The following is an 18,957-nucleotide window of genomic DNA, read 5'->3' on the forward strand; positions in this document are numbered from 1 at the left end:
TTATAGATGTTTATATTCTTTCTATGATCATGTAGGTATTAAATATCCAGAAGTGAAGGTGAGTTTTGTTTTTTGGTTTCATTTGTTTAGAGAGCAATGCATCAATGTTTAATAGATGCGATCTTATTTAATGCTACAAATTTTATAGGTAAGGGAATCAAGGCCCATGCAATTAAGTCATTTGCCTAAAATAATAGGAATTCATTTTAGCATTTGTGGTTGCTGATGCCGTGTGTTCTTTTGTTATAGCACCTGGTAAAGCAATTGCAAACCTTAGTGGAAGGTTACCTGGTTGGCTGAAATGTACTAACCATGGATTATTTAAAAGGTATCTGCAAACTCCCAGGATAATCACAGCAGCTTTTACAGTGAATAAAATACTGGCTGGATTTTCTTATGGTTTCATCATGCCTCTAACCAAAACTGTACAACCCTCAAAACAAAGATGGCATTAAAGCCTACACAAAATCAGCATTGATTTTATGTTCTCATTTGGTTTTCTTCTCTATTGTGGAAATTCAAAAGAAGCTATTATGAACAAGCCTAATCTCCTCTCACATGAAGGGCGATGTGTGTCTTGAATGTCTGAAATTGTTTTAAACTTGGTCGGACTGAAAGGTTGGTCTAGGTGGACTATCATCAAGTCATACAGAAAGAAAGGAGATGTCTCTGCAGAGACAGAATTTTTATCACAGAAAGTGGCCTATTGGACTGTAGACAGTGACATCTTCAGATACACGTGCTTCATAATTTTGTAAGAAACAACCTGATCAAGTTCTACCACACATATCAAGAGCTAGAAAAGAAGGAGCGAGAGGAAGATGGGAAGGAGGGGGAAAAGGAAGAGAAAAAAAAAAAAACCCTTGACAGTCACGGCATTGAGCTGCAGCTTTGCCTTAAGGGAAAGAAAACAGGAAGACAGAAAATACAAGCTTGCTCTGCGTTTACACTTCAGTGGGTGTGCCTTTCTTATTTTCCTTAAGATGAAGAAAATTGTTTAGATTTAGATGTTTATATTTGGAAGTTGTAAGCAAGTTTAAACAGCATTGTACCTGCTGATCACAAGCCTATTTTGGTCAGCATTCTTAACAATGCAGAACTGGATAATATGTCTTCAATAGAAGAAACAAGCCAACGACAAGAACAATTTATTTAAAAAACAAAAAACACTGGTTACTACTATAGGATTATGATTAAACAAAAGTTTCAAAATTCTCTAAGATGCTTACTTTGAAAATATTTAAAAATTAGTTGAGGGTAGCAAAGAATGAAATAGCCAGATGTGACGATTCCTACCAGTAATTCTAACACTTGGGAGATGAAAGTAGGATGATGACCACAAGCTGAGACTCGCCTGAGCTGTAGACAGAGAGTGAGACAGTGTCTCAAAGAATTAACATTATTCTAATGTTATCTTTTTACTAATTAACATTAAATATAATTAACATTTATATTTTAACAAAAATATAACTGCTTACAATATTAGTGGTACATTTAAAGGTGAAAATAATGTGCTAACTATCAAGTACCATTCAGAAGCATTCTTATTAATTTGCTATAAAGTGATCATATAAAAAAGTGATGATTTTGAAATGATAAGCACAAAATAATCATTAAATCATGTTAATGACATTTACCAAACGTTTATTCGGGCATTAACTACAGCAACTTAAAGCTGGCATTGTGGACATGTAAAGTCAAAAGGTTTTGTGGACTCTGAAAACCCAATGGACAGAAAGAAGCAGCATGTTGAATGCTCTAAAAGGCACACTCACAACTTTGACTTCTGTAACAGGGTTTTTCCTTTTCAGCTGTGTGGTCAGAAAAACTCTCAGGGAAGGGAGAACTGAACAGCATGAAGAAGCTTCTAAGATGTTAGAGAGAGAGCCTTGTTTGAAAATCCTAAAAAGGTTGTCAGCTTAGTAGTGAGGGCAGGTAGTGTTGTTTCATTCTCCCGTGTTCCTATTTTAGCATAGTATAAGAGTTATAGTCCAGATTTGTTACTGATTTATCAAACTATCTGTAGATTAGTTAAAAATGTCTGTGTGAAATACATAGAAATTCACTGTGTTTTACACTAGCACTCTAATCTTTTAACTTCAACAAGATCTTTGCTAACTGGTTGGATGGAGTGAAACATTGCCAGCTGCCTTGAAGCTCCTGTCCTCATCTGTGAATTGGAAGTGCAGCTACCCATAGGACAGAGAATACATGCTCTTGCCAAGGGAAGCCCCCGGCAAATGACAGAGAGTAAAGGAGAGGGAGACCAGCACAGAGACATGGATGAAGCTCAGATGAAGAGCCTAGTGTAGAGGAATGGGCGGGGCTATGCTGAGGCTTGGATACTTTGCACACTATAAGGGTTCTTTCCCAAGTCATCTTACTTCCTCCAGCAAATTCATTGATTTTTAGCCATGTTTCTCTGTTCCTGTTTGATTTTCCTTAAACTTTGTTGTTGTATTGCTACCTTTTGCAAGCTAATACATTCCCCTCCCAAAAGGAGGAAATACATGAATTTCACAAGTTTTAAGGAAAAAAAACCTGCAAGTACCCCAAATTTCAGAAACTTAGAATACAAGGGCTCTCCCCATAAGAGCAGAAATTTTGGGATTGCAAGGGCAGGGCTTTATAGTATGCGGGTGACTTTGAGTTATCTATCTTCCTTAAATAATTTCACTAAACTGGATCACTAAGCTGGACTAGCGCAATGTTTTCGTTTCTGTCTCTTGTTAAATATGAGATATTTATTCAATTCAGCTCTAGATAGGAAAAGTCACACAATAACCACATATTAACACCAGCATCACCAGTTAACTTTGCATCCCCAAACTTCTTCTCTCTTTGAGTTCTACATGTTTAGTCTCAGCTGCTTTTTTTCCAATTTCTCTTTAGAGACAGAAACCATAACAGGTGCTGAGTGTCTCATATGCACAACTGGGTACAGCAGTTATCATGTTTAAATTTCCACACAAATCTAAATTGTTCAGATGCAAATTTTCTCTTTGAACTGGAATTCAGAGAAGCTGGAGTATGCATTCAAGGTCACCTGGGTGGCATTTGCTGCTATGTGTGCTTGATACTAGCTCAACCTGATGTTCCAAGATCTGAGTTCTTTCCACTGTTCTTTGACACGTGTTCAGGACTCTCAACATTCATTGCTATCAGTTCACTTACATTAGAAGACTTGGGACCTCTCTCTTAAGTATCACTTGAATTTTGGCTTTTTTTAAATATTCTACTCCTATAGTTTTGGCTCTGATTACATGTTTGCAGAACGTTGAAAGGACTCCTTTTAGATTCTAAAGATTTCTTTTCATTCATTATCTTAATTTCAGCCAGCCAAGCTTCCTCTGAACAAACCTAACCTGGATTACAAAAAAATTTTAATTTCCTTCCTTACTTCTGTTTGGATTTTCTGCTGGGTTAAAAAAAAATCCATACTTTGAACTTAAGAAGGTCTTTAGAAATACTAAAAGTTCTCATACTGAAGTGACTGTTTGAGAAGTATGATTTAGAAAACTTAAGTTGAAGTACAGAATGAGAGGTATTGGAAAGGAAAGGAAAGTCAGAAGACCTGGCTTTCTGACTCCCTATATTTTTATTCCTGATAGTTTGGATGAAGACATGGATTATATGTTTCAGATTTGAGATCACAGTGAAATGGGAACACAGAATATTGCCCTGTGTGATTCAGTGCCTTTCTGGGTCAACTCAGACTAATACTGGTGCATTACTTCTAAAATTAATGCTGTGCACTAGGGAACAGATGTGCATTAATCATGTGTGTTGAGGAATAGAGAGACTTCTGACTTCTAATCCAGCCTGATACCCTTGTTAGCCTTGAGAAATTGAGTTGATAAATCTGCTTTGCAGATATGTGGTTAGAAAATATGCACAGGTTTTTTTTTCATTAGTTAATAGCCCAATGCTTTTAGTAACCACATTTTCAGTGCAAATTTACATCTTCATATAATTATTGGAAACATACCCACTTCCTAGAATTCTTTCAATTATCATAGGAAACCATGTTCATTAATTAATCGACAGCATTTGTTCTAGAATTAGAAGACAAAATCGGTAGAGATGTAGTTGAATGGCAGAAAATTCATCTTGCATAGTCAAGGACCTAGGTTCTACCATCAAAAGATCATTATATTTGGACAAAGACTCATTTATACCATAAAACAAACAAAAAGTAAAAAACACAACCCCCCAAAAAACCCTCCAGCCTCTACTCCTTGCTATGCTTTCAATGTCAATCTCCTTAGACAGTATTGCCAGCCCTCTTACTTTAAGCTAGAGGAAGTAAACCTTATAGATATTTCTGCTTCAGTGTTTATAAGATTCACAGAAAAATTTACATTCTGTATGCCTTCTAGTATTAAATCAACTCATTAATGCTTGCAAAAATTGATGAACTTGTTAAATGCAATTAGAAAATTAATATGGATTTTGTTTTAGTATCATTTAAGCTCTTATAAGACAACTTCCTTTTCTGTAGAATCGTGTTCACACATGTGTCTATGGCACTTTTAAAAAGGTGACATGTGTAGGTACTGGATATGCAAATTATACCAAAGTAGCTTCACAGGTCTCTGGGGGTGGTAATTTAGTCTAATGGAAACTTAATAACTCATATTAAGCACATTACTAATAAGATGCTTTGCTTACAGTAAATTAGAGCCAGTGAAATTATTAATCGCTTATTAAAGGAAAAAGAATGTCTTCTTGAGGCAAATTTGAATTTTTCAACTAAGAAACAGCAGGTAGAAACAATCTTTGTTGCTTTCAAGTAAATTGCAGCCAAGTTTTGTAATCATAAAGAAGTACTGAGTAAACATATTTAATTCAAACAACACAGACCAGTACCTTACATGATGTCACACAATACTGGTGATACTATATGCTAGCTACTTCACTGTAATACATGGAACTATATTTATACTGCCTTTCATTTCCAATTATTGATTTTTAGGGATCACAATAACATGTAACTAATCCTAGTGCACAGGAATACTTTCTTAAATGTAATTGCTCTGAAATCATGGTCTTCATCATTCAAAAATAAACTATATAATCCACAAAATAATTTCAGAATTTATATTCTTCATAGTATACTGCTCTATGTACCAACAGAGCAACGTATTATTAAAAAAAATTCTCCATTTTATTTTATTCTGCATTGGAGGCATTATTCAAGTTTATATATACCAAAGTTTCCCTAACCAAATAAATTTTATTTAATATAATTTTGTGTCCATTGTTTTTTTTTATCATCACGCTAGTTTACATATATTTCTATCTGTTGTAATTGCCAAATTCATAAAGCATGCTATACATATTGTGTTATCATCAATTGGTTTAGTCACTCACTTGCTGTCAATAAAGTCCCTACTATGTGACAGGCATAGTTCTTGAAGATTGCAAATATCAGTGAACTAAACAAAGTAATTAACCTTATAACTACTCTCTAGTAAAAGAACCACACACGCAACAAGCCATTTTGCCACCTACTTGTAGGTACTAGAATGGGCAGGGCAGATTGGAATTGAAAGTGATGTAGAGGAAGAGTTGCTTTGTCTGGGTCTTTCATTCAAGAAAGCCTGATGATTTAATCAGACACATTACGAGCTCAGATTAGGAAATAATGGAATGAATAACCATGGAGATATTAGGGTAAGAGCATTTTAAATGCAGAAGACTTGAGGCTAGAATATGATGAGTTTGTTCAAGAAACACACAAGATAACCAGTGTTATCAGAGTTGAGTGACTGTGATGACATGGTCAGAACTCAGAGTTTGAGTGCACTCACCCCTTGCTGCAGTCAGGGCAGGTGCTGTGCTTTAGGGAACTCCCAGGCACTGCCCCCCAGGGAGGAAAGCAAAGAGGCATGGGAAAGCTGGAGCTGGTTCAAGGTCCCCAGGCCTGCTATGAGGAGGCTGAGGCCCTGGCGTTCTCTGGCTCTTGGACATCTTTGATGGGGACAGCTTCTAGCCCAGGGCTGGGGACAGAGGCAGAGCTCCAGCATGTCCTAGTTCAGAAACTGTGGTCAGAGAAACTGTCACTAATGGCTATAGGTCCTGACAGGCCAGTGGTTACTCATAGAGTGTTAGATATTATAATAGTTTAAATACTAGAAGATTCCGTACTCAGGCATGATGTGTGTGGGACATAAAACCATGCCAGGAAGTTTCATAAGGTAGAGCAGATCGAGACCCAGAAGATCAATAGGCACACACCTGAGGCTTCGGTGACTCCCAGCTCCCTGCCAGACTCCTGTCTTGGAACATGTGCCAGGCTTTGCACATAAAAGAAATGAGTCCTATGGTTATGTGGGCCCTAAATAGAGTTTTCCACACTAATGAGGTACCTAGAGGCCCAGAGGGCCATTTCCTTTCCTAGACTTTCCTCCCTGCAAAAGGTAATTTAATCTCAGGCCTACCCTCAGAAGAGGAATATGGTTTTACAAATTCATTTTCTGTCACGACAATAAACTGTTTAGAACCATCTATCTTTTTATCAAGATCCGACATAAGAAGTCATGAAGAAGGCCTTTTCCTACAGAGCTGCAGCCTATTCTCCCATAGAAGGCCTCTCTGCTCTCCTACCCGTAACTGCCACACTGTCCCCATCAAAGATGTCCAAGAGCCAGAGAACGCCAGGGCCTCAGCCTCCTCATAGCAGGCCTGGGGACCCTGAACCAGCTCCAGCTTTTCCATGCCTCTATGTTTTCCTCCCTGTGGGGCAGTGCCTGGGAGTTCCCTAAAGCCCAGCACCTGCCCTGACTGCAGCAAGGGGTGAGTGCACTCAAACTCTGAGTTCTGCCTCTCCAAGAGGCAATGCCCTGTGCCAGAGCAGACGAGGGCCTAGAGTGCGGACTAACATGTTTAAGGAACACATTGACTATCATATGAAATCTATAGGGAGGTGAGACCTCAGAGAGCGCAGTAGTGTTCCTGTAGGAATCCAGAAAGATCACCTGGGTCAGAGTTGGGGTAATAGACTATAATAGAAGGAAGCTTTTACATATATTTTGAAAGCTGAAACGATAGGAATACTGAAACAATAAGTGTGCAACAAGCTTTGTGAATGATGACAGATCTTAAGTGTTAGAAATACATTTCATCACATTGGAAGAAAATGGTAGCAGCATTTGGATCTTGTTGAAATTTAAATTCTTAGAAAAAAACATGGAGGCATGAAGTGGAGACTTGGGAATATTAGTTCTAAATCATATGCAGAGCTCAAGCTCAGTGATAGGAACTTATGATTGCTCTTAATTAGACTGTAAAGTATAATGAACTTCAATAATATGAAGAAAAGTCATCTACCTTAAAAAAGGTGAGCTACACAAATAAGCAGTTTGCATAGCAAACTATTGCAAATTTTACACTAAAAAATAACATAGTAATAAAAATAGAAACTCAAGTTATTAGACTGACAAAAAATCTCAGTGTTGATGGAGTTTTGCCAAGATAGTTTTGTAGTGAAACATACTCCTGTAAACAGTTGGATGCAGTTGCTGAGATGGCACAGCAGAAAAAAGCATAAGTCTGTATACCTGACAAACTGAATTTGCTCCTGGCAAACACATTTTTTAAAGCCAGATGAAATGATCAGCTCATCTCTAATCCTACCACTAAAGTGGTAAAATGGGAGTCAGACAAGGTCAGCCGGAAGTTAGCAGAAGAAACAAGGGACCCTGTGTCAACAAAGTGGAAGAATGATATGATCTTGATGACACATTGTCATGTGACAATCCACACAACTACAAATGAAAATGCACACAGAGTTCTCCATACTACATGTGACGGGTTACATCATAACTCAGTAAGTATTTTCTCTTTGGAAGTCAGAAGTCCCAATTCCAGAAAACAATCTCAAAAAATATTATGTCAAACACAAAGGAAGAAACAAAACTCCCCAAATTAGCCAGCAAACAACCTCCAGTCCTAAACAAATCAAAACAAAACAAAAAACAAAGACAAAAACAAAAACAAACAAACAAGCAAAACAACAACAAAAAACCCATGAAAACACTCCGCCAAACAAAACCTTAAGGCCATGCACACAATTCTGGTAATGGGAGGTTTTTGTTTAAGAAAAGAATTAAGGTAACTTAACTGTCAATCAATATATAGTGATAGAATAGTCATGGTACATCCAGATTACAAGACAGAGAGTCATGTGGAATAAGGAATATCTCTAGAGAGTTCTATGAGGTGATTTCTGATGTATTTTTTAGTAAATAAATGAAGAAACAAATACATCACAGACAATTATTTATTTAAGAAAAGGAGTTGTGTCATGATAATGTATTCACTTCTTTCAAAAATCTCAGGTACACTTTGAAAGCATTTATATAGGATATAATATAAAAACTCAAATTTGTTTTCACATTTAAAGTCTTAAAGATAATACAGAATTATATGCTCACTGTACTTGTTAACTTCATATTTTATAAAATGCTTTATAAAATGAAGTATATACCTCTAGTCCTAAACAAAACAAAATAAAACAAAAAACAAAAACAAACAAAAGAAAAAACATGAAAAAACTCCACCAAACATAACCTTTAGGACATACACACAATTCTGATCATGGTGGGTTTTTGTTTAAGGAAAAAGAATTATAGAAAATACTTTATAAACCAATACTAAATTGAAATAAAACCCCTACAATTTTCTGAATACTGGAAAACTGTTGCACATGATCATTTATTTCAGCTTTCTTATATGTAAAAATTTTTCTTGAAGGAAGCTTTCTCTATATTAAAGTTTTACTAGTGATAAATTAAGGTAAAATGGCAAAATCATAAGATTATTTTGTAGACAGATAGATTAATGAATCTTGAAATTAAGGACTAATCTTCACAAATAAAAGCAGACACAAATTCCAATAAAAACACAATGCACTCAAAATGAACTTTGCATGAAATGGAAAGGAATAAGTCTCAGTTAGTTTCCATTCCCAACCAGTCACAGAGAACACAGAAAACTGAGATTTGTTTTCATGGATACAACTAGAAAGCAGCCAACAGAGTGCAGACTGTGGGAAAACACCTGCAGTTCTCCAACAAATAAAAGATAGAAAAACTATCAGGCAAACAAGAGTTTAGGAGAGAGCAACATCCTTCAATCTGCTTTGACTTCATCTGGATTCAGAGAATTATGTTTCTAAAGATATTTTGTGGCTATAATGAGGACTCAGAGATTAAGCACAACTGCTGTTCTCATACAGGGACTAGGCTTGGTTTATAGCAGTCACAGTTTGTCTTAAAACACCTGCAGCTCCAATTCCTGAGGATCTGAAGCTGTAGTCTAACCTCTAACCAGGAATGCATGTCATGTGCACACATACCTACAGGCAAAATATTCAAATACATTTGTTTTGTCTTATGTTGTTTTTTTAATATGTTTGTGAGATAGATTTACATCTAAGATCAGGCTGTTTAATCTCATTGGATTAGATAACTATTACTAGTTAAGTTTTGTTATGCTGAGGATATCTTGGCGAGTTCTTTCTTTAATTGTGGAGATAGTTACAGAGATATTTAATAGCAAGTAATATAGTAGGAAAATCTTCCTGAAAATATTAAAGGCTATCAGTGGAAAAAGGATATACATGTTTTGGTCCTTGTTAAAGCCCACAATTTCTTCAGAGAGGATTCAGTATACAGTTCTGTTAACTTTTGTTCAAGAACACCAATACCTAAAGTTATATACAAGTCATGTCTGAATGTTTACTCCACTAGTAAATTCAATTGCTCTAGCTGCCTCTATGGATTTTAAGAGAAGACAGATGATTCCTGGATTACACAGATGGAGCTTTGTCCCCCAGCAGGACACACAGGAGAGCTTCAGGGTATTTGCAGTGGTTTCTTCTAAGTGCAAAATCCCATGTTTCATGGAAGATGGCCAGGCAGGTGATGTGCTTCCTCAGTTTAGAAAACACAGACCTACCGACTGCCTCAGAGGAAGGTATTTTATTGTGCAAGAAAGTAAATAAGACTGATCTTTGTTCCAGAGAGACAAGTTATTTCTATATTCTTGAAAAAAGCAGTCTGGAGGAATTGGAGGAACAGGAGAGAGAGATGCTTTACTGCTCTTCTTGATTACCTGGGTTCCAATTGTGGCATTCACATGGTGGCTAACAACTGCCACAACTCCAGTTTCAGGTGATCCAATGCTCCCTTTTGCCTTTGCAAGCACTGTACATGCATGTGCTGAACAGACATACATGCAGATTCACATCAGAGCATGGATTAAGGAATAAATAAATAAATAAATAAATAAATAAATAAATAAAATGATGCCTAATTTTATGTCAACTTGACACAATCAGAACCTCAACTGAAAGAATGTCCTCACCAGACTGACCTGGGCACAAGCCTGTGGAGCATTTTCTTGATTGATGCAGGAGGACCCAAGTCACTATTGTGGATGCCACCAGCAGGCTGGTGGTCACAGAGTTTATAAGAAAGTAAACTCGGCAAAACAGACAGAGCAGCCAGTGAGCAGCAGGCTTTGAATACCGGTTCCTGCCTCCAGGTCCCTGCCTTCACTTCCTTCCATGGTGGAAGTATAATAAAAATAAATCTTTATTTTTCTTTTCCCTTTTCAGTCACGTGGCTTTATCATAGTAATAGAAACCCCAAGAAAATAAACAAACAATATTTTAAAAAGGGAAGGAATTCTGGAAAAGAGTCAGAACCTCATCCTTTGGCGTTTTGGAATACTGTCTGCTAACAGTGCACATATGCTTCTCAAAAATTAGGGATATGGTTAAATTTCCTATGCTGAGGTGAATTTGAACCTCAGTGAAGTGAGCATCATGCTTTCTCTGATGCTTTATGTCTCAGTGTACCTCATTTATTTACTCAAGAGACTTGTTCTTTTATTTATTTATTTGTTTGTTTGTTTATTTATTTATTTATTTATTTATTTTAACAAAAATGTCTTTCACCCTGTTTCCTATCTGCCACAGACCTGCAATCAAAACTGAGGAAGACAGGGAACCTTCAGGGCCAGGTGGGCAGTGACCACGATGGCCTCGCCCGTAGGCCTCACAGGCATCACAAGCTGCAGGCATGCATCACTACAAGATCAGCTTCGACAAATGTCATCCAGGTAACTTTGGGAAAGTTGGTATGAGGCATTACCACTTGAAGAGAAACAGAACTTCTGCCCAACTGTCCACCTGGATAAATTGTGGACATTGGTCAGTGAGCAGACATGGGTCAAAGTTGCAAAAACCAATACTGGAGTTGCTCCTATATTTGATGTTGTGCAATTGAGCTACTACAGAGTTGTGGGGAAAGGAACTCTCCCTAAGGAACCTGTCATCCTGAAGGGCAAATTCTTCAGCTGAAGAGCTGAAGAGAAGATTGAGGGTGTTGGAGGTGTCTGTGTTCTGGTGGCTTGAAGCCACAAGGAGGTTCATTAAATGCTAATATTGTGGAAAAGAATATTTTTCAGAGAGTATATTTTGGTCACATTCTTTCTTTAACCCAAAGGACACTCATATATTTTCCACCTTCCTTTTCATCCAAATTTCATTTTCATGCTCTGTCTCTTTCTCTTTCTCTCTCATACATACACCCACACAAACAAAATATAAAAAAACAAAAAGAAAAACTTAGAATTTTGTACCCCAATAGAAGAAGAGGAAGGTAAAGAGGTAAAGGTATGCACTAGCAGTGGATGATAAGGGTACATTTGGAGGGTTGTTTGTTTTACTTTTTGTTTATTTTTTAGAGGGTGGGACATCATTTTTACTGTATCTGCCTGCTGCTCGTATATAATAGTTTCTGATTTTGTGTTGTATGGTATTTGTTTTATGGTGTTTGCGTGTGTGCATGTATTCCTCAAGTTCTTTGTTTCATTTTTCTATTTGTTTGCTTGTACGTTTTTACTCTTTCGTTGTTTTCTTTCTTTTTTGGAGAGTCTGCTTTATTTGCCTGTGTTTTTAATAGAGAGAAAAGAAGATGGGGAGTTGGGAAGGGGACAAGTTTGGTTGGATTTGGAAAAAATGTGGAAAGGAAAACCATAATCAGAATCAGATATTATATGAATATAACTTTATTTTCAGTTTTAAGACAGTAAGATAAATAGTTATGCACTAGGCTTACTTTTGTTTCCATCTCTTTTCTAATAAACAGAAGCGTTTCTCACTTTGATAAGATCTATTTTTTTACTTCTTTATTCTTATTGTTATTCAGATTTCTCTTTTTCACTTTTCTTCCAGTTTTCTTGAGTGGCAAAATACAAGCATAGCTTTAGGGTTAATGAAGATAGAACTGCTGTCTATCACTGCACGCAAAACAGCGCTCACAAGTGTGCCTGTGTTCCTGTGAGTGCTGGGAGTTAAAGACACATGAGGGTGTGTTTGTGCTTCAGTGAATTTGGCGTGGTATTTTTAGACCCTCATATGTCATCCACACAGTTAACCCATGTCAGTTTAAACCTGAGCTGTAACTTATTACCTCTGAGACTCCATTCTGCCACCCAGTGTTTCTAAATGTTCAGCTTCCTCATCTTTAAAATGAATATGATAAAGCACTTATATTCTATGTTTCTTTGTCATAATATATGTTATATAATATATGACATAATATGTATGTCATAATATACGTTATATAACATGAGTTATTATATATTATCACAAGTATCTAGAAGACTTGTAAGACTGCTGTACTTTACGTGTTTAAGTATCACCTTTAGTGGCTGATGGATTTCCTCTTTTCTAACTTTTTTCCTTTTTTCCTCTTCTTTTTTTCATGGTTTTAGAAAGTTTATTGTAGAGAAATAGAAAGAGATAGAAGGTAGAGAAGAAGAGGCCTGGCATAGATTCATGGAGACAGGGGCAGGGGGATATGAAGAGACCAAGAGTGGGAGGGATAGATAGATAGAGAGAGAGAGAGCTCTTCCTTTTCTTGTATACACACAACACACACACACACACACACACACACACACACACAATCACCTCTATCCACATCACCACATGACTTAAATTGTTAGTGTTTGAAATTTGTCCTCAGCAAATTAAGACATCAAGTTATATTTCAATGAAGCCACAGATATTTTCCAGGCGCCAATAAGTTTAAGAAATTTCATTCTTAACTTGATGTAACAAGTTATTATTTTGTGTAAGAACAATAACTAAAATTATACACTGTTTCATCAAGAGCTATTTGTTGAATTGTCTTAGTTGGTCTTCGCTGCTCTCCTAAGTGTGTATTACACACAGAATGTGAAATGTCCCCAGTAGCACCTTTGTTTGAGCTCTTGGTTCCCAGCTAGCTCTGAATGTCATTTTGTAAGGCAGAGGAACCTTTAGAGATAGAATCTATCTGGTGGAATTAGGTCACCTGGGGCAGGGTTTGGTGTTTGACCCCCTGATCTCAATTCTCATCTCTTCACTGCTTCCTTTTCAATGAAGATGTGACAAACTAGGGAGTCCTCACAGCTTGAGCTAATTTGGAGTCACGTCTTACCACGTCTCTGCCACCATCATAGATTGCATATCCACAAACTCAACCCAAACAGACCATTGCTTTTGTAAAAAAATTTTTTGTCAGCTATTTGGTCAATGAGTAAAAATAGAAAGTGCCTCAGCAGATATGAACTTCTGAATCTGGAAGTCTGAGAGCTCTCCTTGAAAGCAGATTCAATATCTCATCCCCACTGTTAGCAGTATTTCACGATAGTCACCACACAGGCTGGACAGGTCTGTCCAGTTTATATGTCTGCTCTTCAATACCTTTCTAAGCTCAGTGAGCCACAATATTTTAGAGGCAATCATGTTATTTTTTCTAGAACATTCTAGTCAATTCTGATATGTTAACTAAAAGTAACAACAGCAAAGTTAGGCTTAGGCCAAAAACAAGGTAACTCCTTTATTGTTTTGCACTAAAACTGACAATAACCTCCACCAAGAGGGCATGCTTCTAGTATAATATTTGTCACTGTTCATTGGCCAATGTTATAATACAAAAAGAAAAATACCCACTGGAACGTTTGTGATAGGAAATGATGTGAACCTACCAGCTGTCGTAGTATTATTGCAATTATTGGGAAAATACGTGGAACATCATTAACAAAAGTCGGATGCCCCAGCCGCCGCAGTTCTCTCTGTGATTGCCCCTTGGACTTGAACAGTCTCAATGCTAGCTGTTGTCTCTTCCTGCCACTCCCTCCACAGGCTTATTGCTGTCCCCTCATGGTTTAGTCTGTCTACTTACAGTTTGTGATTTTAACATGATTGATGTACGTCCCTGCGAAAGTACTTGGGTCGGATCAATTGAGCAATAAAGTGAATTAACGTGTTTACCTGCCTGCTTAATCCATTTAAAAATAGCTCACATTTCCAATCAATAGGAAGCTGGGGAAGAAATGTAAAATAAATACATAAATATATAAAAGGAGCATGGAATTTGGCATGCTGGGAGAAAAGTGTTTTGAGCACATGGCTAACCTGCCTGGGATTTAATGAGCATGATCTCATGACCAGCTGAGGAATTGATGCAGGTGAGTGGCTGCGCTCCAGGTCATCTCGCCATCAACAGTTGGGGAATGGCACATTTTTACACTTGTCATTTGGTAGCCTCATCTTTATGGTATGGTAAAATAACAGAGGGTTTGCAGTTAGATGTGAGTGAGGTACAGTTATTTTATCTGTGGCTTCCATGGCTATGATCCATCCTTTTAGGTTCAGAAAGAGTAAAATGCTGATGAAAAATTCAATCTTAATTAATAAAGGATGAAGTAAGACAGGATGTCTCCAAATATGCTGTTAAGGTTGGAATGTTGGCTCTGTCAGGGTGGTTTAAGAAACTACTGTCCTGAGAGGATTCATTTGAGCAGCTCTGTGTAAATGAAATAATTCCCTGCTACATTAAATGCACTGCATTTTAATTATATTAGACATCTTTTCAAACCACACAGGAAAAACCAAATGCCCCTGTCTCCTTTCCCATTTTGTGAGAAGCCACAGTTGGTCAGGTCCGCATGATTTGGAGTTTGGTTGCTTTTATAAGAGTGTCACAAAGGTATATATTTGAATGCCTCTGTATTCAAATATACTGACATATCATGCTAAAAGCACATTTCACATCAAATAGAGTGTCCCCAGTGTTTCTGAATAGTTATTCTACCGACAAGAAGATGAAAGTGAAGTGCTAGGCTAGACACACTAAAGAAGAGCTGATGGTTCTTCCATTCACTGCAAACCACTATATGAAAATATACATAAAATAAAGCACCAGGGTACAGGCAGCAGGTCCCAGGGGTCTCCTTTCCTTTGTTTGCAGTAAAGCTTGGTCCTTGTTTAGCTTGCAATTTGAAGAGATGTACTTTTACTTGCTGAGATCCCACTCACTTCCCTAGACCACAGATATTGCTTTTTTGTTTCTCAGTTTGCAAAGTTTTTCAGAACAATAGATAAACACGTTTCCAATCATGACTCCTGACCTCTGACACCCAGAAAAGTGGCAGTCATGAGACAACTCTGATTTCCAAACTGGTGGATCACTGCCTGCCCCTGCCAGCTCAGAAGGTGAGGTATCCTGAACAGTTGATGGACATCAGGCCCAATTCAGCTGTCAAAATTGCATCTGTTTGAATTCCTTGAGTGATCCAAGCTACGATACGGAAGCCGGCCTTTGACTTGATGTGATCCAGCAGAGAAGTGCAGAAGAGCCAACGCTTGGCTTCTAATCGCAAATGCAAAAACAAATTTCACAACAAATTGCATTTCCAGAGCTGCCTGATGCCACATGATTGAACGGACTGAATTTGTTCTGGTCCAGTGACTCAAGGGACGCTGGATGGAGCAGTCTCTCCTGACTGTTAAATGCTAAACCAGCAAGGGCAAGTCCTTTCACTTTCTGACACAAAGCAGGGGGTTGAGGAGGGGCAGCTGTTGAGCTTATTAGCGCTATTCAATTAAGAGAGAGTAAATCAGCAAATAATGCCTTTTAGCAATTTCACTGGGGTGAAAACTGTCAGTGATATTTCTCCAAGCATTTTTTTTCTCTGAATTAAAAAAACAAAAGCGCCCCATGGGAACTAGAGTTGAAAACGCTCTGTAAAGGGAATGTAGACTAATGATATTGATAGATCTTTTTTTCATATAACAGTAGTTAATACCAGACATGCTAATGAAGCAGTGCTTGTAGCGTGTCTGTAAGGTGTACAAGTAGAGAAGGCAAGTGGTATTACGAAGTGCTGGGAAATAGCCTGGAGGACCCGGTTCTGCACTTTTGATAAAGCTCATACCACTCTGCTCTGTTCACCTGTTTGCTGTCTTCAAACAGCAGTTTCAATGTGGAATCAGCTTCTTGTCTGACTTGAGTATTAAGGAGTGAAGAGTGCAACACCGGGACATTGGTTCACTTGTACTGGCGAAGGCTGTCCCTACCCTTGTAGGAATGTTACTAGTAAAAGTTTTGAAAAGATTTTTAGCATTTTTCTCTTAAAATTTATAAGAAAACAAACTCACTTTATATGTCTGATTATAAAAATCAATGCCGTCTTTCAATTTATAAAGTTTAGTAGATGCTGAAGGTCTTTCAGCCTGATAATGAGTTGAAGAATTTGCTGTTGATGCCAGCTCCGTTCCAAATGGGACTTTGACTAGGGGAGAGTGAGTATCTTTTCTCTCTTATCCTGAAACTAAATTTTTACATTAGAATTGACAGCCACCCCCGCCAATTTTCTATAACTGAAGAAACTGACATTGAACTAATCTAATTTGTTGAAATGCTAAATATTTTAGCAAAATAAAATGTCTCAAAACAAGGACTTCTAAAGCACAATTTCTAGTCCATGGTAATGTTTGTGTGCTTAGAGGTTTATAGTTTACATCTTGTGCTAAATATCTTTCATGACTTATTGATATGATAGAAAATAATTCCCAGTTAGTACTTTAATTATTGAGATACACTGTTTATATTTAGACTGGAGAGCAAGGTTATACTCCTGTCTCCCACTAATCCTTTCCAGTGTCTATTATTGTTGTTGCTGAAAAAACTAAACTTACCACTATTTATCTCACTTTAAATACTTAGATAATTCTTCAGTGGCCTAGTTATCAATATTATTCTGAAAATGTGCTTGTACATGTGTTAAATGATTAAATTTTTATTGCATAATTTATAAAAATGTAGTAATTCTCTAATTGGGAGAATAAGAACAATTCTAATATAGATAGTTTTTAAAAATTATAAGAGCATTCTAATTAATTCCTATACAAATGAGAATAGAGTTCCCATTGGCTATATAGATTTTTTTGGCAAAAAAAGCTACAATTGAGAGCCTAGTGGTTTTAATTATGTCCTTCCTAAGGTTGGGATTCTGATTAGGCAAGAAGTTTTCATTTGGAAAATTAGGATTATATGGAACATATATAATATGTTAATTTTAAAGACTTATTTTATTTTAAATTATGTGAATGTGTATGCCTATGTGCACGTGTGCATGTGAAGTGGCCATGAGTGAAGTGGCCATGAAGGCCATGAGTGTTAGATCTCCTGAAACTACACTTAACGAGCAGTAGTGAGTTACCTGACCAGAGTGCTGGAAACAGAACTTGAGGCCTCTGGAAGAGAAGTATGCATTCTTAATTCCTAAGCCATATTTCCAGCCAATTCATAAAGTTTTGATATGAGAACAGAATGTTTCAATAATTTTAGAATATTTGAGAAGGATATTTGGGACCTTGTCAGCCTTTCATAGGGGCCAAAAATTAATAAAATAAGCTGGTAATATTTCCTAAATTTAGTAGTCACATTGCTTAGAATTAGTCCTCTGTCACCCTCATATTCCTGGGTCCAGCTGGTTTGTTCAGTCCCTTCTATGTTCAGTCTGCTCCCCTCTATCTTAGAATACGTAGGGCAAGTCTGTAGTTTGTTTTGTGGTGGGTTTTTTTGTTTCTTTGTTTTTTTGCTTTGCTTTTGTCTTTTGTTGGTGGTGTTTTTTGTCTGCTTGGTTGGTTGGCTTTTGTTGTTTTATGCATTTAAGGCTCCACCTATACTTCACTTTCTGAAACATAAACTTGAGTGTGCTCTCCTTATTATTTTATGAAGCCCCAGTTCCCTTTATTTAGAAGCACCTTCCTCTCAGGAAACTTCTCCTGTTCCTTTCTGTCTTATAGAATTCATACAGAAATTCTGAATCTGTTGAGTAACAAAGGCACTTTTTTTTGCGTTACGAACAAAGTTTAAATTCCAGTCTGTCACTGCTATGGCTATGCTGGTCTGTCCACTGTTGAGCTCTCTGAGGTCAGGCAATGGAACACACATGGAGACTGTACATTTTTATGAGTTGCGTGAGTGCAGGCCAGGAACACACAAGAAATTATCAAATGTTGCTTAGTACTAAAAAAAGAACAAAAAAGAAATTAATTATTTTGGGGAGATTAACTGTTTCATTTTCTCACCTGAGTGCCTGCCCAATGTTCTCTTCCCAGGTTCAAGTTTCTGTCACAATTTATCTTTGTTTTTCCTATGTGCTATGTTTCTGATCATATCTCTGCACTCCATAGATTCAGTTACAGCTAGCTCTTGAGCATTTCCTGATACTCACTTTAACTTCTTTTTTCGTGGCATCTTCGTCTTTTAGAAGATGCTTCAATACTAAGACAAGAGTAGCAGCCATTAGTTTAAAATCTCATCGTGACATTTTGTCCTGCACCTCTCTTCCACAGCAATAAAACATACTCCAATCTCATTTTGACAAGGAAGACCAAATGCTGTCTTTCTGATATGAAAAGGTCTGATAATCACAGGTAGAGAAATGACTTATTCTATGGAAAGATGCTAAATGAGTGAAACCAAAATTCCATATCTGCCAAAATGAATAATGGGACAGGCAAGACTGAGAAGCCTGGTACAAAAACCTAGGACTTCTCTCTGCAATGGTGCTGTGAGCATCCTTCTTCTGGTCTGGGAGCAC

General features: G+C 37.2%; 1 pseudogene; it reads left to right on the forward strand.

Moving 5' to 3' along the window:
• Positions 1–11,047: 11,047 nt before the first annotated feature.
• Positions 11,048–18,957, forward strand: part of LOC127680272 (developmentally-regulated GTP-binding protein 1-like) — a 35,707-nt pseudogene continuing 27,797 nt past the window's right edge.

Source organism: Apodemus sylvaticus, chromosome 3 (genome assembly GCF_947179515.1).
Source record: "Apodemus sylvaticus chromosome 3, mApoSyl1.1, whole genome shotgun sequence".
NCBI classification, from domain to species: domain Eukaryota; kingdom Metazoa; phylum Chordata; class Mammalia; order Rodentia; family Muridae; genus Apodemus; species Apodemus sylvaticus.